The sequence below is a fragment of the Stegodyphus dumicola genome, chromosome 5 (assembly GCF_044657685.1).
Source record: "Stegodyphus dumicola isolate Sdum_Otavi_A_Nest chromosome 5, ASM4465768v1".
In the NCBI taxonomy this organism is placed as follows: Eukaryota; Metazoa; Arthropoda; class Arachnida; order Araneae; family Eresidae; genus Stegodyphus; species Stegodyphus dumicola.
In genome coordinates, this window is record NC_140772.1 from 215,326,952 (window position 1) to 215,341,298 (window position 14,347).

A 14,347-nucleotide genomic window follows, 5' to 3' on the forward strand; every position below is an offset into this window, starting at 1 on the left:
GCAGATCTTGTAGACTGCGTGGTCAGTGGGAAAGTAAAAACCTTAACTAAACCTTTTAGACGTACGCTAAAATCTGAAATTTTCAGTTTTTTTTTTCGCTTTGCCTCTGTTTACATACTTATGAAATGAGCGAGTGAAATATATAAGAGCAGTATAAAATTATTCTAATTTATTTACAGAATAATAAAACATTTGGATTCTTTTAAAAGATTGTTTTTCTGCTGTGACTTATCTCACTTGTCTGACAGTAATATCAGAACAAGCCCAAGAAATTCTTCATGGCAAGGAGTGCATGATAGCGCATATCGTTAGCAACAGCCATGAACAGGCTGTTGTTCATACAGGCTATAGTATGACTTTGTCTCACTTCCGAACCCAAGCACCCCTGCGGAGGTGTCTGAGGGTCTTCTACTCCTCTTCTGCTACTACCAACGTCTGAAGATGATTTTCGGCTCGCCAGTATATTTATAGTGCACCCAACTTTTGCAGACAATATACATTTACAAATATCCATGCCATCTCCGGGATTCGAACCTGGCATCTTCAGTACGGCAGTCAACGTCGCTAACTACTATCGCGTTTGGGCAGCTAGAAACGTTTTTATTATGCTATTAATAAAAATCGTTATTCTTTGTAAAGGTGTGTGTAATTTCTTTATTTTATCGGAATTCTAAATATTGATTATGCATTTGAACTTACACGTTCAGGTATAAAGCATTAAGTAAAACTAATTTCATGGATTCTACTTTAATAATTATTTATCTTCAAACTTTATCACATTTGCCCCTCTATATCCGTTATTACAGTCAGTCAGAAGCGAAAAGCAGAAATTTCATGATCAAATGCTTTTGTAGGATAATAGCACGAATATTTTGAATTCTATTTCGGATTCTGAGACTCGAGCGCTATAGCACAATGTGAACAATTCGTTTATTTTACTTATAAAGATCTCTTTAGTATTGGTCACATGCAATGGGATAAGAGGCGAATGTTTGAATAAATAAATACTTATTTTCTTTTCGAAAGAAGGAATCTAAGTTTAGAAAAATAGCTTCATTCAAGAGATGTTTAGTAAAAGTTCGACGAAACACGAACTTTTCTTAAATTGAGCGTTTTATCTAGCTCCCGCTTAAAAAGAAAGAAATGACGGTTTTATTTAATATAGAGTTATTTTTTACTATCCAATTTGTTCTGAAATATGTACGCTGAAGTTTTAAACTAAACTCTGAAAAAAAATAGTTTTTCACTAAGTAGCATTATTCCAAATTTATGAAAATTGTAGCAAACTCTGAGGAGTATTTGAAATATTTTGAAAGAATAATATTCTTTCAATTCAAGAGATTAACAGAAAGATATGTTTAACGAGATGGTTAATGAAATAGGTCTGAATTAATCATAAACTTTGATGATAAATTTTCAATAAGTGAATGGCATTTATCTTTTATTTTGCACCTATCAACGAAGACTTTTTTAAACACAAAATACGCATTTCTAAATGAATGCAGATAGCTCTGTAAAGCTCTACCTAGGTCTAGAAAAGGAAGTACAATAGAACTCCAGTTATCTGAATCAAATGAAACCGGACTTCATAAGGATTATCAAAAATTCGGATAATTTGTTTTTCGAAGAAAGCGTGTACGTACACTTTAATGAATTACTGTATGTACTGGAATTTTGAAAATGGGAAAAAAACCTATTGTTAAAGAAAGAGAGGTTTTTAATTAATTAAAATGAAAAGGAAACACTTTTACGTACATGTTGTGTACCTTAGTGTACAGTACTTACAAGTGCTGAAAGTCATTGCTTTGCTGAACATCTAGTTCAAAGAAGCTGTTTGAATGTTTTCATCCGTTTTCGGGAAGCCAAGTCGCCGATCCGCTTGACAATGAGAAGTTGCATGTGGTCACACTCGGGCTAACGCTCCATCCACTTCAACGCAATTTCAAGGCCGGCTAATGCTTCACTAGCTGGTTGGTTCCGTGTCTGCTTCAACTTCGACATTAAGGTCATCATTTTCCTCTACACTTCTCTCAAACTTTTAATTCATCATTTAGAATTTGAAACCGGGGGGTATAACGAATCACACAAGACCAGTTCTACTGTATCCTCATCATTAACTTCTGAACATCCAGGAATTTTCAAACAAATGTTTCTTAGTTCCTCATATGAAACGCCATCCTCATCTTCTCCAATCTCTTCCCCCCCCCTTTTTTTTTTTTTTTAGCTTCGTTTTTCCTTTTTTTCCTTGTCCTCCTCTTCTTCAGTTGATATGCCTTTCAAATTGTTCCACGACCATCTTAATGTGACTGCCTTAACCAAGCTCCAAGCTTTCACCACCATGTAAGTGCACTCTTTCAAATTAATTCTTTGTGGTTATTCAACACCTCTTCTTCGTCTTCGCTATCTACCAAAAGTTGGCTTCTGTAATGGCGTTTCATGGTTTCGATAACAAAATGATCCATTGGTTACAACAAGCGTGTGACGTTTGGCAGTGAAACAGTCGTTGTAAACTGGCCGATCCCTCTTTCCAACAATTCTCCGGTCGGTTGAATTGGTGCATTATCAACAATCAAAAGCACTTTACTCCCTTCTTTGCAGGAGATTTTTGGTGCTTTTCACTTTAGGGATGAAAATTTTGTCTTATCATTCAGCCTTAATTTTTTTCTTAAATTCTGAAAGTTATTCGGATAGTTTGAGTTCGGATAATTGGAGTTGTACTGTAGAAGCTGCTTCATTCAAACGGTAAATGTTTATCTACTACAGAGCTGTGGAACGTATTTATTTTTCTTATCAAAACTTAGAGTTTCTTTTGAGAAATGTCGATGTTTATGAGAAATTTATCTATTAATGTTTGCTTTCACCTCAGCAAAGTATATGTAGTAAAGATGAAAATCTTCGATCAGTATACGAGTTTGTATAATGTGAGATGGTTACACTTTCTGGGGTTTAAAAACTTTAAAACGAGAGTCAAAATTTTGACTTGAATGTGTCCCATTATTCCTTAAACTGAACAGCTAACTTTCATAATCATCAAAATTAAGCAATTACGAAATGTAGAATAATAATCGAATAGAGTTATAGTGCCTTAATATGTAGCAACATTCAAAGAAGGTGTATGAAAATATCCCAAGCAGATCGCTTGTTTCCGTCAGTGTGCAATACTGCTTTACGAACAAGTGCATGTGTCACCAAAATTATAGTTCATATATAGCTCTATGTAACAATTTATAATGTTTTGCAGCGAAAACTCATGACATTTTCAGATCTACATAGCAGCTGCATACAAGGTTACTTTCTCCCTTTCAAGAAGAGTAAATTAAATACAGTAGAAACAAAACAGTTGACTTTAACCCTTTAAGATTTGCATGCCACTCTTCTGACAGTACATTTTTTTAAATTCTGGAGCGTTCTGAAAGGCAATTGGCTTCCTGCAGTTTGGGACCCTAAGCCACAGTAGATACACCTAGTTAGGTTAATTTTCGGTGAGTAAGCTGGCCAATCCATTCGAGTTATAAATCCTGTTTCCAAGTGCTCTGACACTAAATATGCTCGATGCGGACCAGCATTGCAATCCATTAGCAAAGCACGTCTGGGCCAATAGCGTATTTACCCAAAAACATATATCATAGAGTTACAAAACCTAGCCCACATAACTATGTTCGGTTACAGAACTTGAATCAAACATACGCAGCATTTTTGGTGATTCCGCCCGAAACAATGAAACTGCCTCTGTGGAGACGAGATCTTTCTTGAGCACGAAAAATCAAGCCTCTCGAAATACACTTTATCTGTCCGGTTCAAAATACGTCTAGAGTCGCAAATTAGACCATATCTAGATTCATCTGCGTAGAGTGCATGGTTCTATTCCTCTTGCCTCCACAGAATATGACGATAACACTAGTGTAAGCAGGTCCCCTTGGAAGATGGAGTGAGTGAGACACACACCACTCTTTTGATTCGTATAAAGTCTTAATTCGTAGAGTCTTCTTGCAGTAGTAAAAGGGTTCATTCGAGTACCTGTGATAGCTTGAAAGTCTACAATGGGCTCTCTTGTAGCCATTTAACGTTTTCTTAGAGCCGGCAGTTGCAGAAAAATGCAATTGTTTTACTGACCACCGTTCTCCAGTCTACTAACTTACTGCTTGAAATGCGACTTTATGATTTTGATATGACAATGGGATTGAAAGTCAGATTTTCGACAACTTTCATTTGTAGACAAGAAGAGAAACAAGAAAGGACAAGAAAATTAGCGAAGTTAAAAATAGAGAGCGAGGGGCAACTGCACCTTCAGGCTCAAAATCTGAACTTCGAATAATGGAAAGCAACCACTGAACGGATTTTTTTATACCCTTTGATAGTACCAAACGCGAGGAGGTAACGCCATCTATCGGCAAAAATAGTAACTGAATTAAGATAGTAGAATTTTAAAGGCATTAGGAAGGACTGGATTGGACTTAAAATCATTAACTAAACATGCTAAATCTTTGTGAATATGAAAAGCCTCAAGAAAATCCAATTCACCTATGGAAGAAGCCTTTTGGATATTTTTTGCAGACCCAAAGTCAAAATTATGGTCAAATGTCCAACTATGATACGCTATTGAAGACTTGTTAATTTCGCCTTTTCTGACATAAGATTCATGTTCCTTGATACGAAACTTCAACGCTCTTTTTGTTTGGCCAATATATCTTAAACCACACTGACACAATATACTATAAACTCCCCAAGAATTAAAGACAGAAACGCAATCTTTTAGAATCCAATGGTGAATTTTATTAATAGAGGAGAAACCGACTTGAAAATTGAATTTCTGGAGAATCCATGCAATTTTATAGCTAACAGAAGGATAAAATGGAAGCACGACAAGGTCATTAATATTATTTCTAACAGTGGAATGTCTTCTTTGATGGGAATCTGAAAATTTTTTAACGGCTTTATCAATAATCACGGGAGAAAATCCACGGTCAATCGCAACTGCTCTCAAATAATTAAGTTCATTGGTAAGCAAGTTTGTTCCTCTGAATCTTTGCGAACTTCTTAATTTAATCATTTACTTGACGAACTTCTTAATTTGTAGCAACCTACTTTCCTTTCCTGTTTTGCATTGCAGACGAGCGTAAAAAAAGTCATCTTTCATACTTTCAAATAATTTTAATCAAGTACGTAAACCACATTTGGCGTTATTATCAATTAAAAAAAAGGATGCTAAATTTCAAAACGCGCCAATATGTAAATTTGATGTATATATCTTTGAAAATTTTGAATAAAAAGCTCTCATTATTTGCCAGGCCGCATGGTTGATGCAGAATCGTATGCATTCTAGAATGGTAACACTTTCCAACAACTTACATGATGAATTTCCTAATAGCGTAACATAATATAATATATCGCAAAATAACTTCAAAATTCAAAAGGTGTAAATATTCCTAATAATAAAATAAAATAACTTATAAAAGACAAAATAAAACATCACAAATAAGAGAAAATTATGCATATTTTTTTAAGATTGTTATTATATATTACTTTTTTATGTATAGTAATAATTCCATAGGTTAATCAGCTTTATAATTTAATTTAACAAAACCCTCTTAATTCCTCATTTTTAGTTTCGGCATTTAGTCTCTTTATTCTAAAAATAGTAATAACGTTTTAGGACTGCGTCCATTTCTAGATAAATGTATAGCACATGAATTCCGTACCTCCAATGACATTGCTAATTCGGAGCCTGCTCTCAAATATTAGTGAGCTTCCCATATTGGATTACTGCGCACTTTAGCTTCTACCTCTCTTCCTGCTAAGACGCTATTTCGCTTTCCTCTCTTCCTATCGCAACAATATCAAAATGTAAATGCTCTCGAATAGGCACGATGAAAGTGCCACATGAAATGTGGCCTCAAATGTCAGTTGAAATAAAAATGAATATTTAATTTCCTCGGTTGCCAAGTTTCCTCTTCAGTATAGATTTACTACATTCTATGCCCATCAACATTACGATACATACATATATATATATATATAACAATTATCCATTTAGGCTTTAAATAGATTTATATATATACATATAATAATATAATAATCATCCATTTAGGCTTTACTATTATTTATTATACATGTATATATCATAAAAGAAAGAGTCTGTTTGTGTGTCTTTCGTTCGTGCTGTGCTTAAGCTTATAGACCCAGGGCTACGAAATTTTGTATATAGGTGTATCTAGACAAGAGCCAGTGCACCTCGAAAGCGATGTTTTGAAAATTTGAATCAGATTTTTTTTTTTTTTAATTTTGTCTTTTTTGATGAAATCGCATCATTTTGAATTGTTTCAATCTTTTAGAAATGTGGTTTTGGCAACAGTTTTTTATTCAATGTTTTATATACCATACGGCTGACTGTTGAAAATATAAAATAAAATGCTGCTTAATTTCTTTTGATCTTTTGACAGGCAACACGCATATGGCAAGTGTCGCAAGGCACAGCAGAAAGAATTTTCCTTTTTTTTCCTCTCTTTTTTTTATTAGCTAATGGCAAAGAGGTTTGTATATTTTGAATTATGTCATCTACAAAGCACAATTTTGATTGGTTATTGCTTTCTGATGATAGTTTCATTCTTTTAGAAATGTAATTTTGGCAGCAGTTTTTCATTCATTGCTTTGGATACTGGTGTGATACTTCTTTGGCGAAATGAAGCAACTCCAATGATGGAACAAAGCAATAACTTTTATTTAACACTCAAAAAAATGGCGACATACAAACAAAAAAAGAAAACATATTCTCCCATTTAAAAATAAATTACATTCTTCGTGCGAGAGTCGCACGAGGCACTCGAGTCTGGTTTCAAATATTGCCATTCACAAATACCTTAATGTTCATCTATTTAAATTATTTAAACTACAAGATTTTAATATTATTTAAATCTGTTACAACCTCTCCCCCAACGGAGAAACTTTTACCAAAGGGAAAAGTTCTGTAAATTTCGAAAGTTTATAAGTTCGGCTTGCTCAATTGCTTAAAAAGAGAAAAGATAACTTCTCTCATAAGTTTCCAAATTTTCAGGCCGAAAATTTTAAGTTTTAAACAAATATTTTTACACCATATTTAAATAGAAAATGGGCAGTGTTCAAATTAGTCTTCCTTTTTTTCCTTGACGGCGCCTAGATCTCTTCCATGTTGGACCAGTTCCTCGGCTATAATTCACAGCAAAACCTTTCCTCAGTTCATCTGTGCCTTTCGGATAATATTCAATTGTCATTTGTTTTCGACAATTGTTTTCTTCGTCTATTAGTAGCGGCTTTGATGTTTAATCAAAAGCCGAAAGATGATGATAACGCTGCATTGCAAAATGATTCTCAATATTAATTTCTTTATCGTTTTTCAAATTTTCGTGAACATCTTCCACGTTTAATTCTGGTGATTTAACTTCTTCTTCAAATACATCTCTGGATGATCAAAATCGTAAAAAAAAAAAAAAACCTTATATTTAGCGTAGTTATAATGAAACACTCAATCGATTTCGAGGGCAGCTAAAGGTCCCTCCTCATCAGGAGAAAGAAATACATAGAAAGAAGAAAATAGGAATCACAGAAACACGTGGTGCTTATCAGCACTGCACGTGGTTATAACTAGATTTTTAATCAGAGTTGCACTGGCCGCCTACTTTTACTGAGCCAGGCTGTCTGATCAAGTATAAAGAAATATTAGCGAAGTTAAAATAGGGAGCGAGGGGCAAATGCACATTACGCTCAAAATCTGAACTTCAAATAATGGAAAGCAACCACTGAACGGATTTTTATACCCTCTGGTAGTACCAAGTGCGAGGAGGTAACGCCATCTATCGGCAAAAATAATTGAATTAAGACAGTAGAATTTTAAAGGCATTAGGAAGGACTGGATTGGACTTCCAATCATTAACTAAACTTTCTAAATCTTTGTGAATGTGAAAAGCCTCAAGAAAATCCAATTCGCCTATGGAAGAAGCCTTTTGGATGATTTTTGCAGACCCAAAATCAAAATTATGGTTAAAAGTCCAGCTATGATACGCTATTGAAGACTTGTTAATTTCCCCTTTTTTGACATAAGATTCATGTTCCTTGATACGAAACTTCAACGCTCTTTTTGTTTGGCCAATATATCTTAAACCACACTGACATGATATACTATAAATTCCCCAAGAATTCAAGACAGAAACGCAATCTTTTAGAATCGAAGGGTGAATTTTATTAATAGGGGAGAAACCGACTTGAAAATTGAATTTCTGGAGAATCCGTGCAATTTTATAGCTAACAGAAGGATAAAATGGAAGCACGACAAGGTCATTGATATTATTTCTAACAGTGGAATGTCTTCTTTGATGGGAATATGAAAATTTTTTGACGGCTTTATCAATAATCACGGGAGAAAATCCACGGTCAATCGCAACTGCTCTCAAATAATTAAGTTCATTGGTAAGCAAAGATTCAGAGGAACAAACTTTTAGCGCGCGGAAAACATAATAGTAAAAAGAAGCCATTTTTTGCTTAACAGGGTGGCATGACTTGGCATGGGGTGGTAAACAAACTGCAAAGGGTTTACGGTACACAGTGGTGCTAAAATCGGTTTCATTGCGGATTATAAGAATATCGAGGAAGGGGAGGGAATTGTTGGATTCAATTTCAAGAGTGAATTGGATGGCTGGATCAATTGAATTCATAATAGATAGAATCTCGGATAAATCCTCTTTATAACCGTCAAAAAGTGCGAAAGTGTCGTCAACATACCGAATCCAAAGACGAAAAGATAATTTATCAAATAATTTTATCTCAAAATAGTGCATATAAATGTCAGCAAGTACCGGACTGAGAGGATTACCCATAGCCAATCCTTCAACTTGACGAAAATATGCATTTTGGAAAACAAAGTGGGTTTGACTTAGAGAAACTTTAGTAAGCGAAACCAACTCATTAATTTCAGTATGTGTGAAGTGAAATTCCCGAAGCCTAGTTTCAAGACAATTTAGTGCTCCTTCGACCGGAACATTGGTAAACAATGATTTGACATCAAATGAAACCATAATGGAACGAAGTGGGGAAATATTTTTAAGTTTATCAATGACTTCAACAGAATTTTTTACAGTGTGAATATTGTTATCAAGTAGAGGAGAAAATCTGGAAACTAAATATTTGGCCAAAGGATATGAAGCAGTACCTATGTTGGAAACAATTGGTCGAAAAGGAATACCGGTTTTGTGGACTTTTGGAAGAGCATAAAGTCTAGCGCAATTAGTAATAGGCGGAATAAGTGATTTCTTCAAATGAGTTGGCAGAATGTGGGAAGATTTAATAGCACTTTTTACTTTCATGAGGTCCGAAGTTGAAGGATCTTTAGGGATCGAGCAGTATGGGCCTTCATTTATCAATTTAGAGACTCCAGTAATATATGTGTGTTTGTCCATAACAACGATCTGTCCGCCCTTATCAGCTTTAGAGATAATGATATTAGTATCAGAATTAATTCCACGTAAGATCTCATTTTCCTTTTTGCTAAGATTAGAACCCAAAGATTTATTGTTAAAATTAACGTTATGAGTAATTAGGTGGCGGATTGTATCCTTCTGCGTTTCCGAAATTTTGGAGAATTTAAAGGCTTTCTCTATAGGGGCGATGATTTGAGGAATTGAAGGTTTAGATGTCTTTGAAAAGTTGAAATTATATTTTAATACTTTTAACTGATCCTCCGAAAGATTCCTATTGGAGATATTAACGATGGAGTTAACGTTTACAGTGGGAAGATCAGCTAGATAACTGGGACTATCCGACTGGTGTGTGAGTTTTTGGAATTTAGAAATGAGCACATTTTTATGCCGTTGACAAACGGTATCAGTTCTAGACCAGGATGTATGTTCAAATGAGGAAAAATTTTTCAGTGGAATTAGCAATTTTTAAATGGAGGTAATATAATTCAAATTCAATTTTCGATAAACGTTTGCGTGTGTCCCTTATAATGTGACGAAGAAGTGCCAATTTAAATTTATGCAAAATTTTTGAAACGTGAACGGAAGCTTTAAGGCTACATTTCACATGTATAAATTTGGGAATGAAATTTTGATGTTTGCATTTAAGTAGAAACTGTAGATGATTCAAGAATTTCGTACGCTTAAGGCGTAACTTACAAAATCGGTTCCTGTCAGTGGACATATTGTGAAAAGGGCACAAGCAAGAAACAAGTGAACAAAAGTAATGTAATTCCGAAAGTCCAAACAAGTAATTACTTATAACATGAAAAAAACACCAATAAATAATGAAGACAATTTTCATCAACAAATGACAAAAACATTCCAAAAGGAGAGAAACATCCAATACTGAAAAACCAATAGCCACGTGGAAAGAAGCAACGAAAGTCAAAATCGTGCACGTGGTAAACCGAAAAAATATAGAATTACCTCGAAAATGCCGGTTGATAGCATAAACCAAATCCGAAAAAATGATGGCCACGTGGAAAGAAGTAAATAAAATGGTGCACGTGGTAAAACAATAAACAGTAAAATATTCTCGAAAATGCCGGTTGATAGCACAAACTAGACTAGAAGAGAAACACGCTAATGTGACAATCAAAATCGTAAAAAAAACAACCTTATATTTAGCGTAGTTATAATGAAACACTCAATCGATTCCTTCCTAATGCCTTTAAAATTCTACTGTCTTAATTCAATTATTTTTGCCGATAGATGGCGTTACCTCCTCGCACTTGGTACTACCAGAGGGTATAAAAATCCGTTCAGTGGTTGCTTTCCATTATTTGAAGTTCAGATTTTGAGCGTAATGTGCATTTGCGCCTCGCTCCCTATTTTAACTTCGCTAATATTTCTTTATACTTGATCAGACAGCCTGGCTCAGTAAAAGTAGGCGGCCAGTGCAACTCTGATTAAAAATCTAGTTATAACCACGTGCAGTGCTGATAAGCACCACGTGTTTCTGTGATTCCTATTTTCTTCTTTCTATGTATTTCTTTCTCCTGATGAGGAGGGACCTTTAGCTGCCCTCGAAATCGATTGAGTGTTTCATTATAACTACGCTAAATATAAGGTTGTTTTTTTTTTACGATTTTGATTGTCACATTAGCATGTTTCTCTTCTAGTCTACATCTCTGGATGATTTATTTTCTTCCTTCATCGGTTCCAAGATCTGCTCTTCAGCTATTTTTCTTTTCCTTTGAGCTCTAGTAGAAACGGCATTAAAATGGTATCACTAAGTTTACGTTCAAGTGATAAACTAATAAAATAAGGCAGTTCAGTGTTAACAGGAAGTAATAACCTGATATCACTATTATTACGTTCAGTGATGAACTAATAAAATAAGGCAATTCAATATTAACAGGAAGTAATAACCTGGTATCACTAATATTATGTTCAGTGATGAACTAATAAAATAAGACAATTCGATATCAACAGGAAGTTACGTTCAGTGATGAACTAATAAAATAAGGCAATTTAATATCAACAGGAAGTAATAATCTGGTATCACTAATATTACGTTCAGTGATGAACTAATAAAGTAAGGCAATTCAATATCAACAGGAAGAAATAACCTGGTACCACTAATATTGCGTTCAGTGATGAACTAATACAATAAAGCAATTCAATATTAACAGAAAGTAATAATCTGGTATCGATAATATTGCGTTCAGTGATGAACTAATAAAATAAAAATACGCACGATTATTCGATCTAGGTCGGTGCCTCCAAAATAATTAAGACTGTGATACTTCTTTGGCGAAATGAAGCAACTCCAATGATGGAACACAGCAATAACTTTTATTTAACACTCAAAAAAATGGCGACATACAAACAAAAAAAGAAAACATATTCTCACATTTAAAAATAAATTACATTCTTCGTGCGAGAGTCGCACGAGCCACTCGAGTCTGGTTTCAAGTATTGCCATTCACAAATACCTTAATGTTCATCTATTTAAATTATTTAAACTACAAGATTTTAATATTATTTAAATCTGTTACACTGGACAGCTGACTGTTTTCTCTTGAAAATATGAGATTTATTGCTTATTTCGTTGTATATTTTTAGATTATGTTTTAATTATATAAAAAGTTTTGCATGATTTTTTTAAGAAACAAAATTCTTAACTCCCTTAATATTTGTATTATTCTTCTTAATGTTTGTATTACGGGATATTGCTTATTTCATTGTCATTTTGTTATACGTAATACATTTTTTTTTATAAATTTGGGTTGTTTTTTTTGGGGGGGGATGAAGTTGTTCTGCAGAGTGAAACTCTGCGCAGTTTTTAAATTTCACGTTTGGTGTTCCCTTTAGGCATTTTTCCGGTACATTTAAAAGCCAGACGAAGGCTGGCCGCATAGCTGCTAGTATATATATAAAACAATCATCCATTTAGGCTTTTGAATTTTTTTTCGCTTATTTAGTACTACACGCGCAGCAATTCTATTCATAAATTTAAAATAATTGCTGTAATCCGTCCGTTTTTCCTAAATCATTCATTAATACCTTTTCTCTGTCTGAGATTCTTTCAATGGCTTCTTTCTTGTCCTTAATTCTTACTAATTCCATTCATTGTTTTAAAAATGTTTCTGTTAAGCATATGCAATATTACTAAGCTTGTTATTCTAAATCCTTTTATTTTAACCTGTAAACTTTAATTACTTGTACGTTAGAGCTATTGAAATATTCTTTTTTATCCTTCTGGTATAATAAGCTAATCCTATTAAGTAAATTAGAATACACGTACTAATAATTCCTTTGTTTCCTATGTCGTTGCAACATTGACTTAAATCACTTCACTTCATTTACTAATCTTTAATGGCTTACTGTTTTGTTCTTATCGCGTTTGAATAATACTATGTTAATAAGAAAATGATAACGGATTTTTCAGTAATGGTAAGTTTATTCAATTATTTAACTATTTCAATTTTATATTAAATCTCTGGTTATAGTAAAATAAAAAAAAATGATTAATTAATTCAAACTTGATAGCTTCTATTGTTGCGGGGTTTAAATGAGCACAGAATAGAAAAGATGTTGTATTTTATAACTAATTGTGGGGGGGGGTATAACTGTGGAGAAACAGAAATTATCACAAAAGTCAAATGGTTAATGCGGTTATAGGTATTCAATCTTGCGTATAAATGAAAATAGAAGAATAATTGAGATAGACGGGACCACACGTTTTTAAGAATCAATTAAAGCTGTAAAACATCTTAAAACGTGAAAGGATATGAGCATTCTTGAAACAGACGTTTTCATTTCACAGGAAAATTTAAAATTTGGAAAATAAAATAAAATAAAGTTTAACTTAGAAAATTTAAAAAGGTTTACAGAAAACGCGAAAATCATGAAATGAGTAGATCTAATTCTAATCTATTAAAATTAATTATTTATTAGTTTGTGAAGCAATGTTTATCAGTTTAGTTCTAAATATTGTGTCTATGAGCAACTCTGTACACATTTTCGTGTACACTCTCTGCGCTCCCCCGAATCTGAGGTAAAAACGAACAACAATGTAGAGTCATTGGGATATTTTGAACCAGGAGATGAGAAATTATAAGGTATTTCTCCCGCCTTCCTAGCATGCTGCCTTCGTGGTGTAGTGGTTCTGCACGCTGGGCCGGTATTCCAGAGATCCGTGGTTCGATTCCCGGCAAAGGCGATTGCTCATTTTTCACCTTGCCTTCTTTCAAAATTTACCTAATGTCTCTACAACAGTTATTGAAGATACTGACTGACAGCAGCTCAAAACTTCCTGTTTAAAAAACTGCTTAAGAGGAAGGGAAAGCGCTTCCGGAAACTTCAACAACGCATTTTTGAAAAACTTCGAAAAAGTTGCTGAGACATTATAGGCTGGATTTTATTCCTATCCCTGGTTTTATTTGAGATAACCTTACATCTACAATGCCAGGTGACACAGAAGCGAAACCTCTGGAGCTTAATACATGAAATAAGCATAATTCGAAGGCAGAAAGTAACTGTAAATTCAGAACGAAATAAAATGTGTAGTAAATAAACAAGAAATTAGCATACAGAATGATCTAATTAAATAAGTAAATGAATAAAAACACTGCTTAATGCCAAAAAAATTAAATAAATACAAATATGCAAAAAAGCGCTAAATAACGAACAAATGAAGGCAAGCGTTTACAAAAGTTTCCCACAGTATACAGGATGGTCATAAAATACCTTCTCCATTATATGTATCCCTAACTGCATATCCTCTCAGTCAATCGAAACAAAATTTTAAATACTGTTACTTGAAGGTATATGCTTTAGATTACGATTATTTAAAACAATAAATTCGATTTCCGGCGATTGTAATTGCTAATTTTTCATCATGCCTGCTTCCAAAA